Genomic DNA, 19,869 nt, shown 5'->3' with positions numbered 1-19,869 from the left:
TAAAAATAAAATTGAAAAAAGGTGCAATACTCCCCAGAATGAAACAGTACCCACTATCAAAAGAGGCAGATGAGGGCATATATGAAACAATAACGGCCCTTAGAAATAATGGCATATTGGTACCATCAGAATCACCATGTAACACAGCTGTATACCCAGTGCTCAAAGCTAAAGGGGGGTCTTGGCGCTTCATACAGGACCTCAGGCCCTTGAACAACATAGTGGAAGCAGAATACCCCATAGCAGCAAACCTGGCCACAATATTGTGCGGCATTCCAGCAGAGGCATCACGATTTACAGTGATAGACCTCAAAAATGCCTTTTTCTCAATACCCCTGCACCCAGATTCACAAGATCTGACAAGCTTCAAGTACAGGAACACAAAGTGGAAACACACCAGATTGCCACAAGGGTACTGCGAGTCACCCTCAATCTTCAACAGAGTAATACAGATGGACTTGGGTAACATTGAAGTGGAAAGCACAGTGTTGCAGTATGTTGATGACATAATAATTTGCAGCACAAACGAAAGAAGATGTAGAGAGGACTCATTGAAGATGCTGACGGTATTGGCTGAAAAGGGTTACAAGGTAGACAAGGAAAAGTTACAGTACTGTCAGGAACAGGTACTTTACATTGGTCAGCTCATATCTCAATACGGAAGAAAGATTGCACCACAAAGAGCACAGGCCATTTAAAAAACGCCGCCGCCCCACACAGTGAGGGAACTGCAGCAGTTCCTGGGACTGTGCAACTACTGTAGAGCCTGGGTATCTGATTACAGCTCATACATAGGACCCCTACTTGAGGCGTTAAAAGAAGCTAACAAAGGGGAGAAAAAGTTGGGGTGGACAATGGAAATGAAAGATGCTTTTGATGAACTGAAAGATGCAATATCAACTGCTCCGGTACTGGCCACCCCAGATTATGAACGACACTTCTTTATATTTTCACATTGCGACTCAGCAGTAATGAAAGCAGTGTTGGCTCAAAAAATAAGCATGGGCTACAAACCAGTAGCGTTTTACAGTGGTCACTTGGATCCTGTGATGTTAGGACATTTCCCTTGCAAACAAGGTCTCGCCGCAGCTGCCTTTGCGGTAGAGAAAGCATCAGCAATCACAATGGGGTGCCCAACCACACTATTTGTGGAACATGCACTATTTGCAATATTGAACAAGCCTAAGTCCACACTAACCATGCAGAGGGCGTCAGGTTATGAGATCATCTTATCTAGACCAGAACTATCAATTGTTAGATGCAGCACGGTTAACCCTGCAAGGTTTATAGCAGAAGTAATTGAGGAAGGAGACTATGCACACGATTGTACGCAGACTACCGAAATGTACTCATGTACTAGGAAGGTTGAAGAGAACGCACTAGATGGAGGTGAGCTCTTGTTCATTGATGGGTCATCAACAATAGACCAAAGTGATGGGATAGGAGAACTAGGGCAACAGTGGTAAAAATGACAGAGGAACCGGTGTGTGTGGCGATGAAATGCGTACAATTACCACAGCATTACTCTGCTCAAGCAGCTGAATTGGTTGCACTGATCTTGGCGTTGAAGGAAAGCTTTGACAAACGAGTGACTATATATTCTGACAGCGCATATGTCACGTCTACTGTCCACTCAGGGTTGTCCAAATGGAGGAGAAGAGGGTTTAGGAGAGCTGACGGCACCCCAGTGCAACATGCTCTCTTGTTGGCTGAACTAATTGAAGTAATAAATGACCCCCAAGAATTAGCTTTGGTCAAATGTACCGCATACACTAATGGAGAAGATCATGTCTCAAAAGGGAATGCAGCAGCAGACGCACATGCCAAGTATGCTGCATATTTTGGTGAGATATGGAACCCCCCAGAGTCAGAGAGAGGGAGAGGGAGGGGAATAGCTAAGGAGATGTTGATAAGAGAAGGGTACACCCATCTCCCAGCCACACAGATAATGGCGCTACAAGCGGCTGCACCAATGGCAGAAAAAGAAATATGGGTAAAAAGAGGATGTACAATGTCACCAACTGACGCACTATGGCGCCAGGGTAACACTGGAAAGATGGTAATGCCATTGGCACTATTGAACACCGCCCTGAGCCAACTCCACCACCCAGCCCACACAGGCAAGGAAGTTATTGCAGCATGAATTAGGGAAGATTGGTTCTGTCCCGAGTTAAATTCCCATGTGACAAATTTTATCAGCAATTGTCTCACATGTCAACAGTTCACGGCTGGTCACACGCTGAAGGTGATAAAAGGTACTATACCCCGGCCAGAGGGACCCTTCCTGCACATCCATATTGACTATGTTGATATGATCAACGTATGTCAAGGAAATAGGTATATGATTGTAGTAGTATGCCCATTCTCCAGGTGGATTGAGGCAGGACCCTGCTCACACCCAGATGCATTCAGAGCAGCTAGATTTCTAGTGAGGGAGGTTTTCCCCAGGTGGGGAGTGTGCGAGGTACTGCGGTCAGATAATGGTCCGCATTTCTCTAATGAAATGTTCCAGCACATCACATCCTTACTGAACATCAAGCATAAATTTACATGTGCATATCACCCGCAGGCCAACGGTAGATGCGAACGCCTGAATGGCCTGCTGAAGGAGGCAATTGCAAAGACACAGCAAACAACAAAGAAGAGTTGGTTGTATTGAATTCCGCTAGCCCTATTTGAGCTAAGGAATAGACCAGGCTCCGATCACCACCTCACCCCTCACGAGGTGGTGACCGGACGTCAAATGTGCCTTCCTCTAACGCCAACATCAAGAGCATTCACAGATTATTAAAATACAGCAACTGTTCTTGGTGATGAAATGTACCAATATGTGTCTTCCTTGATTACTAGTGTAGTGTTTGTGTCTCAACAGCTCGAGCGCACGCGGGGCGGGTCTAAGAGTGATCAACAAGAAGACGCGGATAAAGTATTGGAAAAGGGAAAACTGTGCAAAATTGCTAAAGGTGACCACGTGCTACTCCGCAATTTCAACAGAAAGTGGAACAGCCCACGCTTCACCGGCACCCACCTGGTAGAGGAAGTATCCACGAGAGCAGTAAAGTTACAGGACAAACGTACCTGGAATCACCTACACGACGTAAAGATCTGCAAACTCCAGACCCGCCCTAGCGTCACCGACAGGGCCATTGGAAGAACAGCAACAGCGTCACCCACGGAGGAAGAGACTTCTACCACAGCCAACGACCTAAGTTTCTCCCTACCCCACAACCCCCCAGATTCCCCAGAGACAACTACTGAAATAGAGAAGGGTAATTCCCATACCGCCCACCCCATGGTCACACGATCAAAGAGTAAAGAGACTTCCGCCAGTTGAGCTCTAAACCCTCTGCCTATCGACGTCCTACCCACTGCAGTAATAACCCGACTGAAGGACATTATCTTGCACATATACACATGTAAAGACTTGAATGTTCTCTTTTTTTTTCTCTCGCACATGCAGGTACCGTGTATTATTGTACTGCTAAGAAAACAGATAACTAACAAGGTTCACTGCCCAGGAGTAGATGCTACCCTCAGACGATAACTACCCTGAAGAGCTATCACACCAATTTGTCTATCACATAAAAAGGCCAAAGTACCTGAAAAGAAGGAGGGTACGTGTCTAATACACAGCAATTATCTTGGCCATAGAACAATCAATGCCCCATCTTCACCAATACTTGCCTGTCCTAAGAGATAGATCGCTTAGATTGGCGTGGGAACAGCTCTTCGCCTGGGAACTGAACGACTACTTGATAGGGAGAGCTTGAAAACAACAACTAACACTAATAACAAGCATATTGAGAATTTTCAGGCGGGCAACTTTAAAGTCGCAAGAATTAGCTGCCGGACTGCAGCAAGGTAAGAGCAAAATGCCGGTGAGACTAGCCTCTGTAATAAAGATGATAGGGATTTTGATGATCACTGGGTTCTTGGCTGCCTCTGTATGGCAGAACAGTTATGCTATCAGTATTTTGGCTGTACCCAAACCTAATATACCCCCACCCACGGCTGCAACAAGTGCTACGTCAGGTGGTACTAGCAGAATTCCACACAAGGGAAATAGAGTTAAACGCAGCACATACTCAGATAATAAAGGTATTGACAACTACATTCAAGATTCAGCACACGTCTCGAACAACATGTGGTACCAACACATGACTCAAATAGGTAAGCAGACAACAGAAGACAGCTGCTACGTCTGCTCATTGATCCCATACGCCATGAGCGCTTCTCGAACTTTCGTTGCCACGGAAATAGATGAAAAGACAGCACGATGTATAATATACTTGGCATTGTTCCAAACGAAAGGGAGATTTCAAGGGAACACGGTGCACCTGGTATGGAAAACGTGAGACACATACCCATACGAAAACAACTTCCTCAAGGTTTATTTGAGTTACCACAAGACGAGTTTGCATGCTGAAGCATTCAGATACATAACAAGTGGCCCTGAAAAAGGAGAAACAAAGAAAGTAACACTACAATACCTACCATGTGATTGGTACGCCACTGAAGTTCCTGGTAAACAAGGATGTTGGGAAAGACCACTGATAATAATAACAGGGAAGGTGTACCTGGGCAACAAATGGGACATAGGAGTGGTTGGCAGCAACATGGTAACGAGAGAGGATACTACAACTATTGCTGAACACAACAACAGATGTTGGACGACTTGGGTCAAGTACGTACCCATGCTAACGTGGATAGAGAAGGATGAAGACCCAATAACAATACTGCCGCTGTCTGCACCTAAGGTATGCTACCAACATAGAGGAGAAGTGGACGTGGGATACAACACCAACTGTGCAAGCGTGACGGAGTTACCTTAGTGGGGAGCAGGAACAGCAGTATTAATGGACCATTACTGGGCCAGCGGAGACAAGGCATACCACACACTGCCCCCTCTGTGGAATGGTATATGCACAATGGTACACGTTAATGTACCATCACTAGTGGTGCCCCAGAAACATGAGAATGTGGCAAACTTCCCTAAAATGGATGAAGGAAACAAGAGGAAGAAGAGATCTGTACAACCTCAGAAGGGGCCAGAGAACCAAAACAACGGCAACAACACTGTCCTGAATAGAAAGAAAAGACAAGGAGAACCTCTGACAGGAAATTACCTATGGGGAAGGTCGGAAACAGCACTCACTTCAATCCCGCCAGAACACAGACTATTCAGCAGAGCAGCAATGTTCTTCTCCTCAATAATACATCCGGGACTACAATCTTACACAAATGCAAAATGGCTCCAGATAACTCGATGGGAACTAATGATGACAATTAATTCTACAGTAAATGGATTCAACGCAATAAAAGAGGAACTGCGAGCAGTGAGGATGGTAGCACTACAGAACAGATATGTACTGGACCTCCTCACAGCAATGGAAGGAGGAGTTTGCGCAAAGATAGGACAATCATGCTGCACATTCATTCCTGCTAACGATGCTGACAATGGTACACTGACAGAAGCAGTATCACAATTGGCCCAGATGCACTCCAAAATGATGGCTGAAAGTAAAGGTGTGAAAAAGGATGACAGCTGGTTGTCGCTATTATGGTCATGGATGCCATCTTGGCTGTCGGACGGACTGAAGATTATAGTTGGATGCATTATTTTGGCTGGAGCTGCACTGATCATAATAAGATTTTGGAAGGCCCGGAAGGCACGCACCACAGACGAAATGATCGAAATGGTTGGTATGCACCCCTTGATGCCGGCAGATGATGGCCAACACACAGGCACAATATTAAAAGAAAGAGAGAAATTGCGCAACCAGATCATCACCAACCACCTGGACCCACCATCTGTGAAGCTCGAAAACCCAAGAAACCCAAGGAGCTACATAGGGAAATGGGTATACTGCACACCTGGAGGAACCTGTGTATATATGTATCGGTCATTCGAAGACCATGTCAACCACTATGGACATTTGGGAGGAGTAACTAAAATATGGAGAGTGAGAGGAGATAAGGAAAAGGATATGTTTGTGGTCGACAAGTCGACCAGAGGGGGGACTGAAGTGGGAGAATGGAACAAAAGGCTCCCACCAATCCCCTCACACCCCTGGCCTAGAGGATCACGGCCTAGGCACCCGCCACGAGAAGAGTTTGCCCATCTACCAGACGACCAAATACCCTGGTACAGGAACATACGGATGTGCCCACCTGCGTGCCCACCCGCCTGCCCTGCCCATGCCGACACCTGCGGCATGGACGGACTCGACTGAACCATCCAACACTAAATCAACACATCGTTAGAGATGCCATGACGACCTAGCCAACGGTCAGCACACCCGTGCCAAAATGCACACTGGACACTCCCACACCAATCCACACGAAGAACATATTCAGTGCTATGACGTAGGTGACGGACACACCCACTGACGCGCATCTTTATTATTTTTCACATAGGCTTTTCAAAATGCAGAAACGCAAGACGCACAATGAACTCATCCAAAACGCTTGCTCATGCTTCTCCTAAACCCATGCATTACAATGAGAAATATAACGAAGACCTGATACTGGGGATAAAGCAATATGATACCATAACCTAAAGCGCTGTGTATCAAACAGTTCCACCTATGCACCAGGCCCAAGTAGGCCGCAAGCAAGAGCTTCCATTAACATTGAATGAGCAAGAGTACAGTTGCTGACCCTGCAGAATGAGCCTGGCGAGAGCAGACAGTCAAGGGCACAATGTTGCAAACTCGCATGCCGCAAGCCGACGCCAAGGTCACACCTGCAAATTAAGCCAGGCACACAGTGGAAAATGCAATATTAATTGTGCAGAATTCTGCCTCACCCACGGTCTCACCTCACGTGACCAAGCCGAACCTGACAGGGTGCCAGGCCCAGGAGGAGGGAGGCGCCTGGATCCCACATTTCAAGACACAGGCAGATACAATTAAGCGACTCAATGGACATCTGCGGCGGTGGGAGTAGTCTGCCTTCCAGCATATGAATAAATCCTCACATTGTCTGCACATACCCATAGTGATACATTGTTGCAAATGACAGGTGCACCGCGAGCTGGGAACAGCGATGGTCCCAGACTGGGGGGCTCGCGAATGGACCAATCAGAACATGGGGCTCTTATCACTGACGCCATTAACATTAGCCAATCCTCAGGGGTCTTCATGTAACAATTTTCATGTATCAAATTGAAGGGACAACCCAAGTATACCACCTGACTAACCCTCAACCACTAATAACGCTCTCTATACGTATGCTATACTAACCCTACCACTCGAGGAACCAATCCAGAGTGGCGATAGGTTTTTTGCTAACTTTCCCAGGTGACGCAAGTAGCGCGTCATACTAAGGTAAAAAGGGCCTGCGAGCCCAACGATTAGGGAGAGAGTGTCAGGACGGACGCGTACGATCCTTGACCCATCCCTGCCATTTTGTTTAATAAACAGCAGAATCACCTTGCTTCTTGCGTGTGTCTCATAATCATTTTTTGGGATATACGGGAGGAGTTGGGGCCTCCCTGCCCAGAGGTCCGCGGACGGCCCAGCCGACCCCGGGAGAATTTCCCCCCGACAAGAAGGTATTCTGTCCATTCATCCTCTAAACCTACAGGGTCTGTCTCACCCCATGGACCTCCTAGACTCAATTACCGAAAGACAATCATTGTCATCTTTGGCTATTAGGTGGTGCTTACAGGCCACCTATAAGCAGAAACTGTTGCATATGCACAGGTAGCTACATAGGTTGTCGGTGTTGTTTGGTTATTTATCCACCAATTGAATGCACATGTCCATGCTACTCCCTATGGCCATTCCCAGCCACTGCATAAAACATATCCTTCATGGAATGGCTTTGGTCCAGCTCTGTCAAGCAGTAACATTCAACCATAGACGGACAGTGACATTTTTAATCAGTATTCTGAGAGTGAATGGCGTAATTGCAGCTCTAAATGTGCTACTGGTGTAATATAAATATCCTAACCAAGTGTTCCTACAGTCACTTTATATGTGTTCCTTGCACTTACGATCTGTTAAAAACAAACATTGTCAAATCCAACAGTTTTGGTTTGTGTATAGATATTAGATAGGCATGTGTCTGTCAATGCTTCTATATGCCAAGTAATCCAACCAATTTTCCAGCTGTTGGTGTCTTGTGGGCAGGTAGCGAATTTTGTAACATTCTCTCACTACCAATCATCAAGAACTCTTCTCTCCAGCAGCAAGCACTGTCTACTATCACCAGGGTTCCACAGGAAAAATCAGAGGGTCAGCCTTCTCCTTTCTTTAAACTAGGCACTGGAACTCACTCCCTAAACACGTGTACAGAGATGCAATTCTTCTAATCTTCAGGAAACAGCTCAAAGTAAAGAAACTGCCAAATCTGCTAGTCTCTGGTGAGACACTGAGGTGGAGTTCCAGAACAGAAGAAAAGGAGCCTAGCCTGTAACACATGTAGAGCACCTAGATGCTAGCAGAAAGGTGACTAAGATTGAAACACAAAATAGAAGAGAAACAAAGCAATCCCAATGCCACCTCTGGCCAACGAGGGGCCACGTACATCGACTCCTATGTCACACACAGTCAGGGAGGCAGCAAGAAGAAAACCAATCAAGGAGAACGAAAAAGAAGAGGAAAGCTACAAGAAAACACAAGGAACTCCAATGCCTCCTACTCTTTGCAGGGGTCTTTTGAATGAAGAAACACACATGAAGCCAGGAAGGGGAAAGGAAAAACCGGGTGCCCAAAACCATCCATAGTCAGCTGATATTCAACTACAAAAAGATCTAATGTAAGTTATCTATCTCCCCTCAGGGACACCTGCCTCAAAGCCCGGCCTCGTGGGGGCTGCAGCAGGCATCCTCCCGCCAAAGCCACCCTCTCCACAGCTGGTGCAAGGAAAGAGTTTGCTAGGATGCCCAAGGACAATTTGAAATGATATCCCAGCAAGTAAGGTTTAAAAACCAAAAAAAAAAGGTTTATTTTGTAAATGTGTGTCTACTTCGCTGGCCAATCTAGTTTGTTTACCATAAAAGTGTACAGATTCCGGTTTTTGGGCAATGAAATGTATGTGTTGGGTTTTCTTATTTTTGCCAGTTTCTCTTCCTTCCTGCTGGGTACACACCTTAATATTTCCCGGTGGGAGTATGCTACCCCATTTTTGTCTTTGCGGGAGATACCTTGAGTTTTGATGCACTATTATAATGTACAGGTTATATTGGTTAACATGCTCACATTATCTTCGAAGGTTCGCACGGGAGGATAGCTCAGGGGCAACCTGCTTGCCTTGGAAGCAAGATGACACAGAGCAACTCAGGTGCGATTCCTAGGTCTGTGCTTGGAAACCTCTGGTTAGTATGTATGTTATAAATAACCTATCATATCATACCTGTTCACCAGGATCACACACATATCCACTGCTATCCAAGAGCTCTGGAACACCAGCATTATGTTGGTGTAGCCATCTCGTGTATTATTCATCTTTTCGAGGGAGTTTCTGCACGCTTAGTAAGTTCAGGTCAACAAGGTCATCAGTTTTAATTGCAGCTTCCATGCTCATAGCCCTTTGGTTCCCAATATAGTGTATCACACTGCGTGCACCATTCTCCGTTAGTCAAATAAACGTTTATTCGATATAAAAACCTTCAAGTTATACAATAATAAACATCTTAAAATAATTTTCGTTGTACAATTCATAAAAAGCTAAAAAATAAATAAGAATGGAACATCACTAAGTTAAAACCTTAATTAATCCAGCAACACCAGTAATTAGTCGCACGGAAGCCAGAGAAGAGAGTGAACTTGCAGTCCCTATGATTGCTTAAAACAATAAGAGGAAAGCACCCACTGTCATTCCCTACTGTAAACAACCACTGCCATTCATCACAGCAAATCATTCCAAAATGGCCCTGTAACATTCCAAGTTGTCCAAGGAAAGGACGAAAAAGTGCTGGTAGTGCCAATATTTTCCCAACACACACAGGTGTCACTGTTATAGACTGGAATGTATTAATCTCCTTCAAGTGCCACCATTAGGATCTTAGATCTATTGAACCACACTCTATGTGTATACCTAGCGGTTGCAAAAATGACGTGTGGTTGTGGGGATTGTCTCAAGTAAATTATGGCATCCCATGTGCAACAAATCCTCATTTCATCTGAAATGGGTTCCAGGTAGCGGCATCTCAAATCAGGTGTGCACTGCCACGCCACTATATAGTGGATTTGCGTTTCACTAGTGGATTTGCACATGGGGCACAATCCAGAGGCATTTTCGTAACCTGCGCTAGTAAAGGAGGCAGTCTAAAGAATCCCAACTATCACACAAACTAATAAGGATCGTTTAAAAGGGGGCGTGATACAATGAAGGTCGGTATGGTAATCACCCAGTAACCACATAGATACATAGGGCCTCATTCTAAGATTGGAGGTAGTCATGGCGCTATTTGCGCCATGACTGCCTCCAGTAATGGGCCCGGCACCGGTCTTGTTCAATGGGGACTTACTGGTGCAGTCTGACCCTGGCAGGACCGGTCAGTCCCCATTGAACAAACTATTCCCCATTCCCATTTGAGCACCCATAGGGCTCAATGGGAATGGGGAGGGCGCTAATAACGGGCTCGCGACTAGCAAGCCCGTTATTAACGCCCTGGTCCCTTAACGGGACCCGTAAGTGACGTGTGGTCTGACCACATGTTCCTTACGGTTCCCTCCAAGGGACCTCGGAATTGGGCGGTAAGGGATTACCAGCACCAGTCTCCTTACCGGTGCACGGTATTCCTTACCACCAGACTTGTAATGACCCCCATAGTCTGGGCCCAGTTTAAGCAGAGATGCCTTCCACTCCAACCTTTCTCTTACTCTTATTTTTATCACCTCTTTCAGGTTCAGTGGCCTGGCACCATTTCAGGATCTTGGGTAATTTATTGGGTCAAATATTCCCAGTGCACCAAGTGTATGTTTCACATGTATAGCCCATTTAACACTGTATGCCCCATTCAATGATAGCAAATGATGTGCTGCTTTGCGGGAGATGACCAGTTCATCTGTGTTCCCCAGGCAATCCCAATAAAGGATGGATTTGATCTCAATTGAGTCACATATTGGCATAAGCGTAAGTGGCATGGGCATTCTATGCCTGCAGAGCTCTTACAGAACTCACTATCTAACACGGAGACACTGACCATTCCGGCAGCGTCCATTTCCGCATTGCAACGGCACCAGCGAATCAGGACTCTGAACCTCTTAGCATCCTGATTGGTCCAGAGACCCACACACCCTCGACCCACCCCCAGCCCTTGTCTGCCTTCATAACAGCAGCCCTGCACTTGCTGAACGCACGTCTTTCGGCAGCAGGCTGACTACTAGGACTTGACTCCGCGCACGGCGCCCTACCGACACAGGCAAGTTTCAGTGTACATTATTACACGGCCTCCCACGAGGTTTGTGCTCCCCACGGACATGTGAACCGGCCAAAAATCACTGTTTATAATCAGCTTTTTTCTTTCTCTTGCTACAGAAACAAAGAATTTAGACGGCCATACACTGTTTGAGCCTCCCCAACTTTGGGTCTTTTGACTATAGAGGAACACTTGGATTATCTATTGAATATCTACACCCAGGTACTGTGCCCTACTTTCCTTTTCATAAATGCGCACAGGTAAGGTATATTAGTCAGGAAGTTCACGCCTCCTATCCATTCCTGAATTTATTCATATCTCTGTAACTGTTTTACAGAGCATTATCCCGAGAGTGCGAGCTGCACACAGCAGACAAGAGGGGCAGTCACGGAAATACATTTTCTTTCCCCCTGTCCCCGACGCACCATTACTGCAACCATCCCTGCATCCTGCGTCGCCCAGTTCGGAGAGTCTGCACGACTAAGAGAGTGTCCACAAGGTTTCTGTGGTGAGATACTTATCTATTACGCCCACCACAACCCAATAGAGATAGGAGTCCACACAGAGTTCACTCCATCTCCCATTAAAGGTTCCCACACTCCTTTAATTTTTAGCGTGCTCCACATTGGGAATTATTTTCCTTCAGGTTCAGATTCGGTCAACCTTTTACTAATCCACCCTTATAAGTCCAGCAGGGAAACACCACTGTGCCAAGAGAGTAATTGAGCTATGTTTTCTCTCTTGGTCTTTCCTCCACAGGGGTCACTCAACTGCCCTGAAGAAGGCGGCTTCCACGTCCCTCTAATTTTGATACATGATGGACGGAAAGGCCGCCTAAACGTCAGTTTTCAAACAAGGGGGACTTATTTAACAACTCAATTTGGTCAAGTGATACAATACTGTACATAGATTGCTACACTTCTGGAAGTGGGACCCCCACTTATATATACTTCCCTGCGACGTTGCCATATAACCAGTTGGCATACAACCAGTTGGAATTATCTGGTACATAACCAGTTGGGATCACTTTGTCCCAATATAACTTTTCGGCATAGACATCCAACCATTGTGAATAAGACTGAATTTGCCCAGATGGATAGCTTTAAGACCACTGGATCAACTTAGGAATTTGTTTCAATGTAAAAACTCATGAAGAGTAAAAGTTGTTGATCAGTATTAATTTTTCTGTTCTATGTCCAATTTTTAGGATTTCTCTTTATCACACTATGTTTAAGTTGTACTATTGCTTTATTTGAAAACATTATGGTTTGTTTTTATGTAATCAATGTCTAATGTTTCACACAAAACTGTAAATACGTGTGTTTAATACAAGTTATATATTTTCACAACCCCTAATGTGTATGTGGGTTTTTTCTTCTGGACTTGTTCTTTTTGGGTTAAATATTTAATTGCAGATATATTCTATTAGTAAAAAACCAGTGAAGGGTCCTTGATTTCATGAATTGGTCATGCTTTATTCAATGACATACAATCAAGATGAACCCTTCCAAGTAGCAGTACTAGCTTCTGTGTATTAACAGAATACTGATGATCAAAGGGTAGTGGTTGCTTTCTGGTCTGGCTTGGACCTCGAAATCCTGAACCTTTTTCCAACTGTTGCCTCTAATCATGATATAGTCAATAAGTGATGACCCAGATTCCCCATTGAAGGTTAGTTTGGCTGGCTGAACTATAGGGAGCAGGCCATTACATGTCCTCAAATTGAGGGCTTGTAGAATGCAAAGTGATTCCAATGCAAGTGGGTGAGCACAGTTTGGGAGACCAGAAATGAGATCAGGTATGTCCCAAGCCTGATCTTGCACTTACTTCTTCTTGCATAAAAAGGCTACTTTTTCAGGACATGTTTCTTTTTCAGGTTTCTACTATTAAGGAACTTTGGTCAATGTAGCACTGTATAATATAGTGAGATCTGTACAGGTATTGCTTTACGAGGGGTACATTTGCACAGATGTTAAAGGTCTACGTGGTCTGTAGAGAATAGTTTGGCTGCCTCTGTGTACAAATAATAGATATGTGTAAAATAAATCTCTGGGATACACAATGGGAGATTTTATTTGACATCCAAAAAAGGTCCGAAATTAGGCAGAGATAACAGTGATGTTATTTTTATTCAGCAAATGTTTCACACATTGCACATCTTCAGGAGTTATTGTCTTTGTAGCATGAAATAACACCAAAACACATGATTTCTCCTTGAAAGTTTAAAGTCTGTATCTCTCTGGATTCATTTTAGCAAACTAGCAGTAAAAGAAACAGAGGCTTGAACATTCCAAAGAGAAGTAGACTGTATGATTGTGTGTGATTGTGTACAATAAAACATATGGACTCTTGAAGAAGAGCAAAGTGCGAAACATGCATTCACTCCAATGAATATACATTTTATGAAATATAGTTCAAAGATGTTAAAAAATCACATACTTGTTGGTGCTCATCAATGTGATGCCCTCTATATATTTTAAATGACATGAAATGATGTTCAGCTATGGCAAATTTAAATAATCAAACTATTTGTGTTTACACAATGAGGCTGCTTGGAATTTGAAACCACTTGATTGTCTCGAGCTACATTTAGAGGGGATCATAGTTTCTCACCGTGTCATCCACCACTTGGATCTTGCCTCTGAAATTGGGGTCCAGGAGATTGAAATCAGCTGATCAAAAATGAAGCAGATATTTTGGGGAATGAGACACATCCCAAATCGAATCTGCTGTTCAACATTTCATCTGGGGTCTAGGAATGTGAAGCAGGAGAACAGCACGAATTGCAGCTAAATGGCCATCCAGCATTTTCAAGTTCAACATGTCCAAGTGAACAATGTGACACAATAAGACTCGGATGCCAGGTACCCAGTCCCACATTAACTATGCCACTGGAATATATTGTCACCAGTTTTTTTTTTTTTTTTTTTTTTTTTATCAAATATGCACACATTTAGTATGAAGTATACCAATGTATATTAATTAGTCAAATGTCGACACATGCAATTGTATTGCTGCATATATCACACAGATTTAGGGCAGGAACATCTGCAGTACCTTTTTTTAAGAAAGCCCAGATTTTAAGGGCACTTCTCTGCTTCGCATTATTAATTCATCAGTGTTTTTCTAGTAACATTGCGCTTATCATTGTCAAACGAGAATGAGGCTGAAAAATATATGTTTGGGGTATTTGAATGTTTGAGTTGAATTTGATTTTGCTAAGGTTTTTGAGATTGTAAAGCTGCACATATCACAGGAAAACTACAAAACACAGACACCTTTAACGTTTTTCCACAAACACATTTTGCAGTCTGTGCTAATACAAATCTCTGAATCTGTGCTATCTAGATTTTTAACAGGCATAGAAGTAGGACTACAGTTTTGGTGACCATAAAAACAATAGAAGGACTCAACTATGATCAGGATGCTTATTAGACTGTAGTCCTACTTCTAGGTTGATGGCATGTGCCAGTACCTGTTGGAGGCACAGAACACCTATAATAGGAGAGAGAAAGGAATGAGTGAACCGGTGAAATGAGAGTGTGGAGAGGTGGAGCTAGCCTGATGTCGGTATATTTTTGTCCGTGTGGCAAGCATATAGGGCAGTATCCACCCAACATACCTGGACGTAGTGGAAAATACCAGGGCTGTCTCCCCAAAACCAGATTGTTTGGTCACTCTAGTGCTGGCCCACCTAATAATACCCTGAAAAACAACTAAAATCCCGTAAAAAAATCTTGATTTCATGGCACAGACTTAAATCCTTAAAATAACAAGGCACAGCGCCATAACTGGGAATAACGCTAGTAGCGGATCCCACAGGGAGGATAGACGTAAGGCATCCCACAAAGACGTCTGGGTGGTGCAGGATGAAAATACAAATTCCTAACTGCACACAGACCATTAAAGAAAGAGAAGACATGAAAAAATATATTGGTATGTATGAATATATTTTCTTTTTTATTCATTACATTTAACGCAATGATAAAGCACACACCGTATTACATATATAGTTAATGGCGACTGTATAATGAATCACAATAATACAAATTAACAAATAATAACATCTGAAAACTAAATATAGCTGTCAAAAAACAGAAAACCATTTACAGTAAGTGCCTTATTGAGGAAAATATGTCTTTTTAACTGTTTTCTGGTGAAAGACGCACTTTATCTGTAGATAAAGCATGTGATCCCCGTAAACTGATTGGCTGATTACAATCCGCTTTGTGGTCATTCCTGTATATCCAAGTACGTTCCAATAGATTTGTAACCACAAATGGACCATAACAGAAAGTGACAAATTGTGTAAAAGCGAAACAACACAGGTTTCAGTCCTAGATATGTCAACATTACCATAAAAATAAAAAAATAAAAACCTACACTTTGGAGGCAGCTGATGCATCAGTATCGGGCATCACCTTTACAGATCAGAGGCTGGGCCGGAGCTGATGGCGCCGCGGGTTACTCTTCTGATCAGCCGCACGTCCCAGCTGAATATCTGACCTAGTCTGCTAATCCGTCGCCATGGCGACGCCGGTGGAAGTGATGCTCAGTGCTATCTGGGAGAATGCATTAGTGTTGCGTGTATTCGCTTCTAAAGAGGCTGAGTGGATGGGGGTTAACGTCTCCATTGCCTTCCCGTTTTGACAAAAAGCAACATGAAGTGGAAAGAGGACTGGTGTGATAGAATTCACGTTTCCAAATGGGCTCTCTTATGACCCTACAGAAGGTACTACAATGTGTAAACGTACAGAGGGACTGGATAGCTGAAATGAGGGTCTAAACAAAAACCGACCCTTCCAAAATTTGCAAATGCCTAAAATGGCACAACTCGCCATTGCACGTAACAACTCTTGACTCGAGAGTGTACACCAGTTTCAAAGGTTTGCGATGAGGTGTGGTAAAAGCCACGTGAGATCAAAGCAGGAGTAGGTGCACAGAATGTGATGGAATGTGTACAACCCAGTCATTGTGATGGCTTGTTTGTGCGACGTTCTGCAAGAACAAAGGATTAAAGGGAGTTCTTACCTTGCCACTAATGGGCTTTGTGTTGCAACCAACAATCAAAGACCGACAATGGGAACCCAGAAATGCTTATGGCTAGAGGAGACATTTGAGAACTACTTGGTTGAAGGGCTTGTATGATCACTGTGTAGAGCGTCCATAAAACTAGCCAGCAGGGACAGGAAAGACGCTAACAGGGACTGATTATGGCAAAACACAAGCAGACAATAAAGAAACCAATTTAAGTGCGCGTGGGGCCCATACATGATGCTACTGAGCTACCAAAATATAAACGCATCAATACCGAGTCAGAATGATCTTGTGCTCTGTGCCTATGCGTGTGTGTGTCTCAGGACTGGGAGCAGGGAACAGGGATTACGGGCTCTCCCCCACATTCCGAACGGACAGGGATGGGGGCATGGAAAGGGAAAGATGTTTACCGGTAGCACCAACATCGGCCCAGGGCAATCAGGCTCTGACCCAATTGGCTTGCGGTGAAACATCATATTTCCACAATGTGGCTGAATACCCCCCCTCTCTCTCTCTCCCCATCCTCCCTCTTTCTCTCTCTCTCTCCCTCCTCCCGCTCCCTCTTTCTCTCTCTCTCCCTCCTCCCGCTCCCTCTCTCTCTTTCCTTCTCTCTCTCTCTCCGTCCTCCCTCTTACTCTCTCTCTGCCTCCCCACCTCTCTTTCCTTCTCTCTCTCTCCCCATCCTCCCTCTTTCTCTCTCTCTCTCCCTCCTCCCTCTTTCTCTCTCTCTCTCCCTCCTCCCGCTCCCTCTTTCCTTCTCTCTCTCTCTCTCTCTCTCCTTCCCCTCTCTCTCTCTCTCTCTCTCTCTCCATCCTCCCTTTTCTCTCTCTCTCCCTCCTCCCCCTCCATCTCTCTCTTTCCTTCTCTCTCTCTCTCCTTCCCTCCCTCTTTCTCTCTCTCTCTCCCTCCTCCCGCTCCCTCTTTCCTTCTCTCTCTCTCTCTCTCCTTCCCCCCTCTCTCCCTCTCCCCATCCTCCCTCTTTCTCTCTCTCTCTCCCTCCTCCCGCTCCCTCTTTCCTTCTCTCTCTCTCTCTCTCTCCTTCCCCTCTCTCTCTCTCTCTCTCTCTCTCTCTCTCTCCTTCCCCTCTCTCTCTCTCTCACCCTCCTCCCGCTCCCTCTTTCCTTCTCTCTCTCTCTCCTTCCCCTCTCTCTCTCTCTCTCTCTCCATCCTCCCTCTTTCTCTCTCTCTCCCTCCTCCCCCTCCATCTCTCTCTTTCCTTCTCTCTCTCTCTCTCTCTCTCTCTCTCTCTCTCTCTCTCCCTCTCTCTCTCTCTCTAGGATCTTGGAGTACAGAGAATAGATAGACTGTTTTGTAGAAGGAGGCGTTATTAAGGTCAGTCATGTTTTTTGTATTATTATAGAATGACAGTGGAGTCATCTTTTTTTTATAGAAGCCAATGAGGAAGTCATTAGCGAGTGAGGAATTAAAGATAAAGGAGAGATATCTCCATTTTATTTTGGCATGGTCTACGAAATTTCAACTCCTCACTTTTTCATGGCACTTGTACCACTATTCTTCCTTCTTCCTTGAACTTCTCTTCTCTCAGTGTTGGCGAGGCAGCGTCTGCTCTCTCATCATCCCTTTCCCCTGGTATCGACCAGCTCTATCCTCTGTCTGCTTTTCAGCTTACCCATAAACCCTCTCAACCCTGGTTCTCCTCTCATCTCTGTGCTATGCGACATCTTCTCCGCCGACTGGAAAGACGCTGGCTCAAAACAAGACCTTCATCTAATCACTCTGCCTATTTCTCCTATCACACCATCCACAACAACTGTCTCATCTCTGCTAAACGTGCCTATTTCTCAGATCCTCTTCACACCCAATCTACCCATACTAGGCGTCTTTTTCAAACTCTAATTCAGCTCCTTTCCCCTCTTTCTCCTGATCACTCTATTAATTCTACTCTGTCTGCATCTGACTTCACTCACATTTTCTCCTCTAAAGTTCACACTCTGCATCAAGACATTGTTTTCTCTCCCCAACCACCTTACCCTCATCTCCTCCTATCCCCTCTGCCTTCATCAGCTCTGCTCCCGTTTGCAACTCTGATGTGCTACTCTTGCTAGCTAAAGCTCATCCTACAGCAACTCCCACTGACCCAATTCCATCTGCTTTTATTCCTAAGGTTTATCCTATACTAATACCATATCTCGTCTCTTTCTTTAACACTTAGCTCTGCACTTCTATCTATCCTGCAAACTTTAAACATGAAACTATCATTCCTATCTTGGAAAAACCCACAGATAATCCTCTTATTGTTTCTAATTTCCATCCTTTCCCCCTCATACCCCAACTCTCTAAACTCTTAGAGTATCTTGTATTTTCTCCGATTTCATCCTTTGTCACTGATCTATATCTTCTTTCTCACTTTCAGTCTGGTTTCCGTCCTCATCACTCTACTGAGACTTCTCTGATCTGTGTGCTTAACTCTCTTCTCTCAGCTCGCTATTCCAAACACTCTTCTGTTCTTATTCTCCTCGACGTATCTGCTGCTTCTGACACTGTGGATCATTCTTTGCTCTTGGAATCTCTCTCTACCTTTGGTCTTAGAGGTTCTGTTCTTTCCTGGTTCTCGTCTTATCTGTCTAACAGAACTTTTTCTGTCTCCTGGGCTGGCAAGATCTGCTCGCCTTTTCCCCTTGAGCACAGAGTCCCGCAAGGATCAGTCTTGGGTCCTTTTCTATTCTCATTGTACAATTCTCAACTTGCTGCTATAATCTCTTCTTTTGGTCTTTCTCATCACGTTTACGCTGATGATACACAACTTGTTCTATCATTTTCGTCCTTCACTCCCGAAATACACCACGCTTTTACAGCCTGTCTTTCTACTATCAAATCCTGATACGCCTCTCACTTTCTCACTCTAAATGCAGGGAAAACTGAGGTTTTATTCTTCCCTACTAAAACTCTTACCCCACATGTTTCACCTCCTCTCATATCCTTTCCTCCCTCTGATCTCTCTGTTTCTCCCACAGCTCGCAATCTTGGCCTCAACCTTGACTCCAATCTCTCTTTTGCTCACCACATTTCTCTTACCTCTCTTTCCTGTCGTTTCCATCTCTATACATGTGTAAAGTGTGTCCTTTCCTCACTTTTCAATATACAAAACTTCTTATCTCTTCCCTAATCTTCTCTAGACTCTTTTACTGCTCTACCACTCTTTTTGGTCTCCCAAGCTCTCATCTTGCTCCCTTAAAATCAATCTACAATTCTTCTGTTCATCTACTTTGTCTTCTCTCTTATCAAGACTCTATTTCCTCTTCCTTTGCCTCAATTGGCTGGTTGCCCTTTCACGCCAATCTCAAATTTAATTTCATTTGCTTAGTCTTTAAATCTCTCTATGGGCTCTCACCTGACTACCTTGCTGGACTACTATCTTTCTATACTCCCTCCCATTCTCTCCAGTTCTCTTGTCCCTTTAGACTTGAACGTTCCACATCCTCCATGTGCTCAGTCCCGTT

General features: G+C 44.5%; 1 long non-coding RNA gene across 1 annotated transcript in view; it reads right to left on the bottom strand.

The window, feature by feature from the left end:
* Positions 1–15,875, bottom strand: part of LOC138487717 (uncharacterized) — a 325,395-nt gene extending 309,520 nt beyond the window's left edge. The window contains exon 1 of the long non-coding RNA XR_011274529.1: positions 15,755–15,875. This is a non-coding gene — a long non-coding RNA (uncharacterized lncRNA). The remainder of the gene's footprint in view (positions 1–15,754) is intronic.
* Between the last annotated feature and the right edge of the window lie 3,994 nt (positions 15,876–19,869).

Source organism: Ambystoma mexicanum, chromosome 9 (genome assembly GCF_040938575.1).
Source record: "Ambystoma mexicanum isolate Mex_15411 chromosome 9, UKY_AmexF1_1, whole genome shotgun sequence".
Classification (NCBI taxonomy): domain Eukaryota; kingdom Metazoa; phylum Chordata; class Amphibia; order Caudata; family Ambystomatidae; genus Ambystoma; species Ambystoma mexicanum.
Note: the sequence above shows the minus strand (reverse complement) of the source record. Positions and strands in the feature narration are given on the sequence as shown.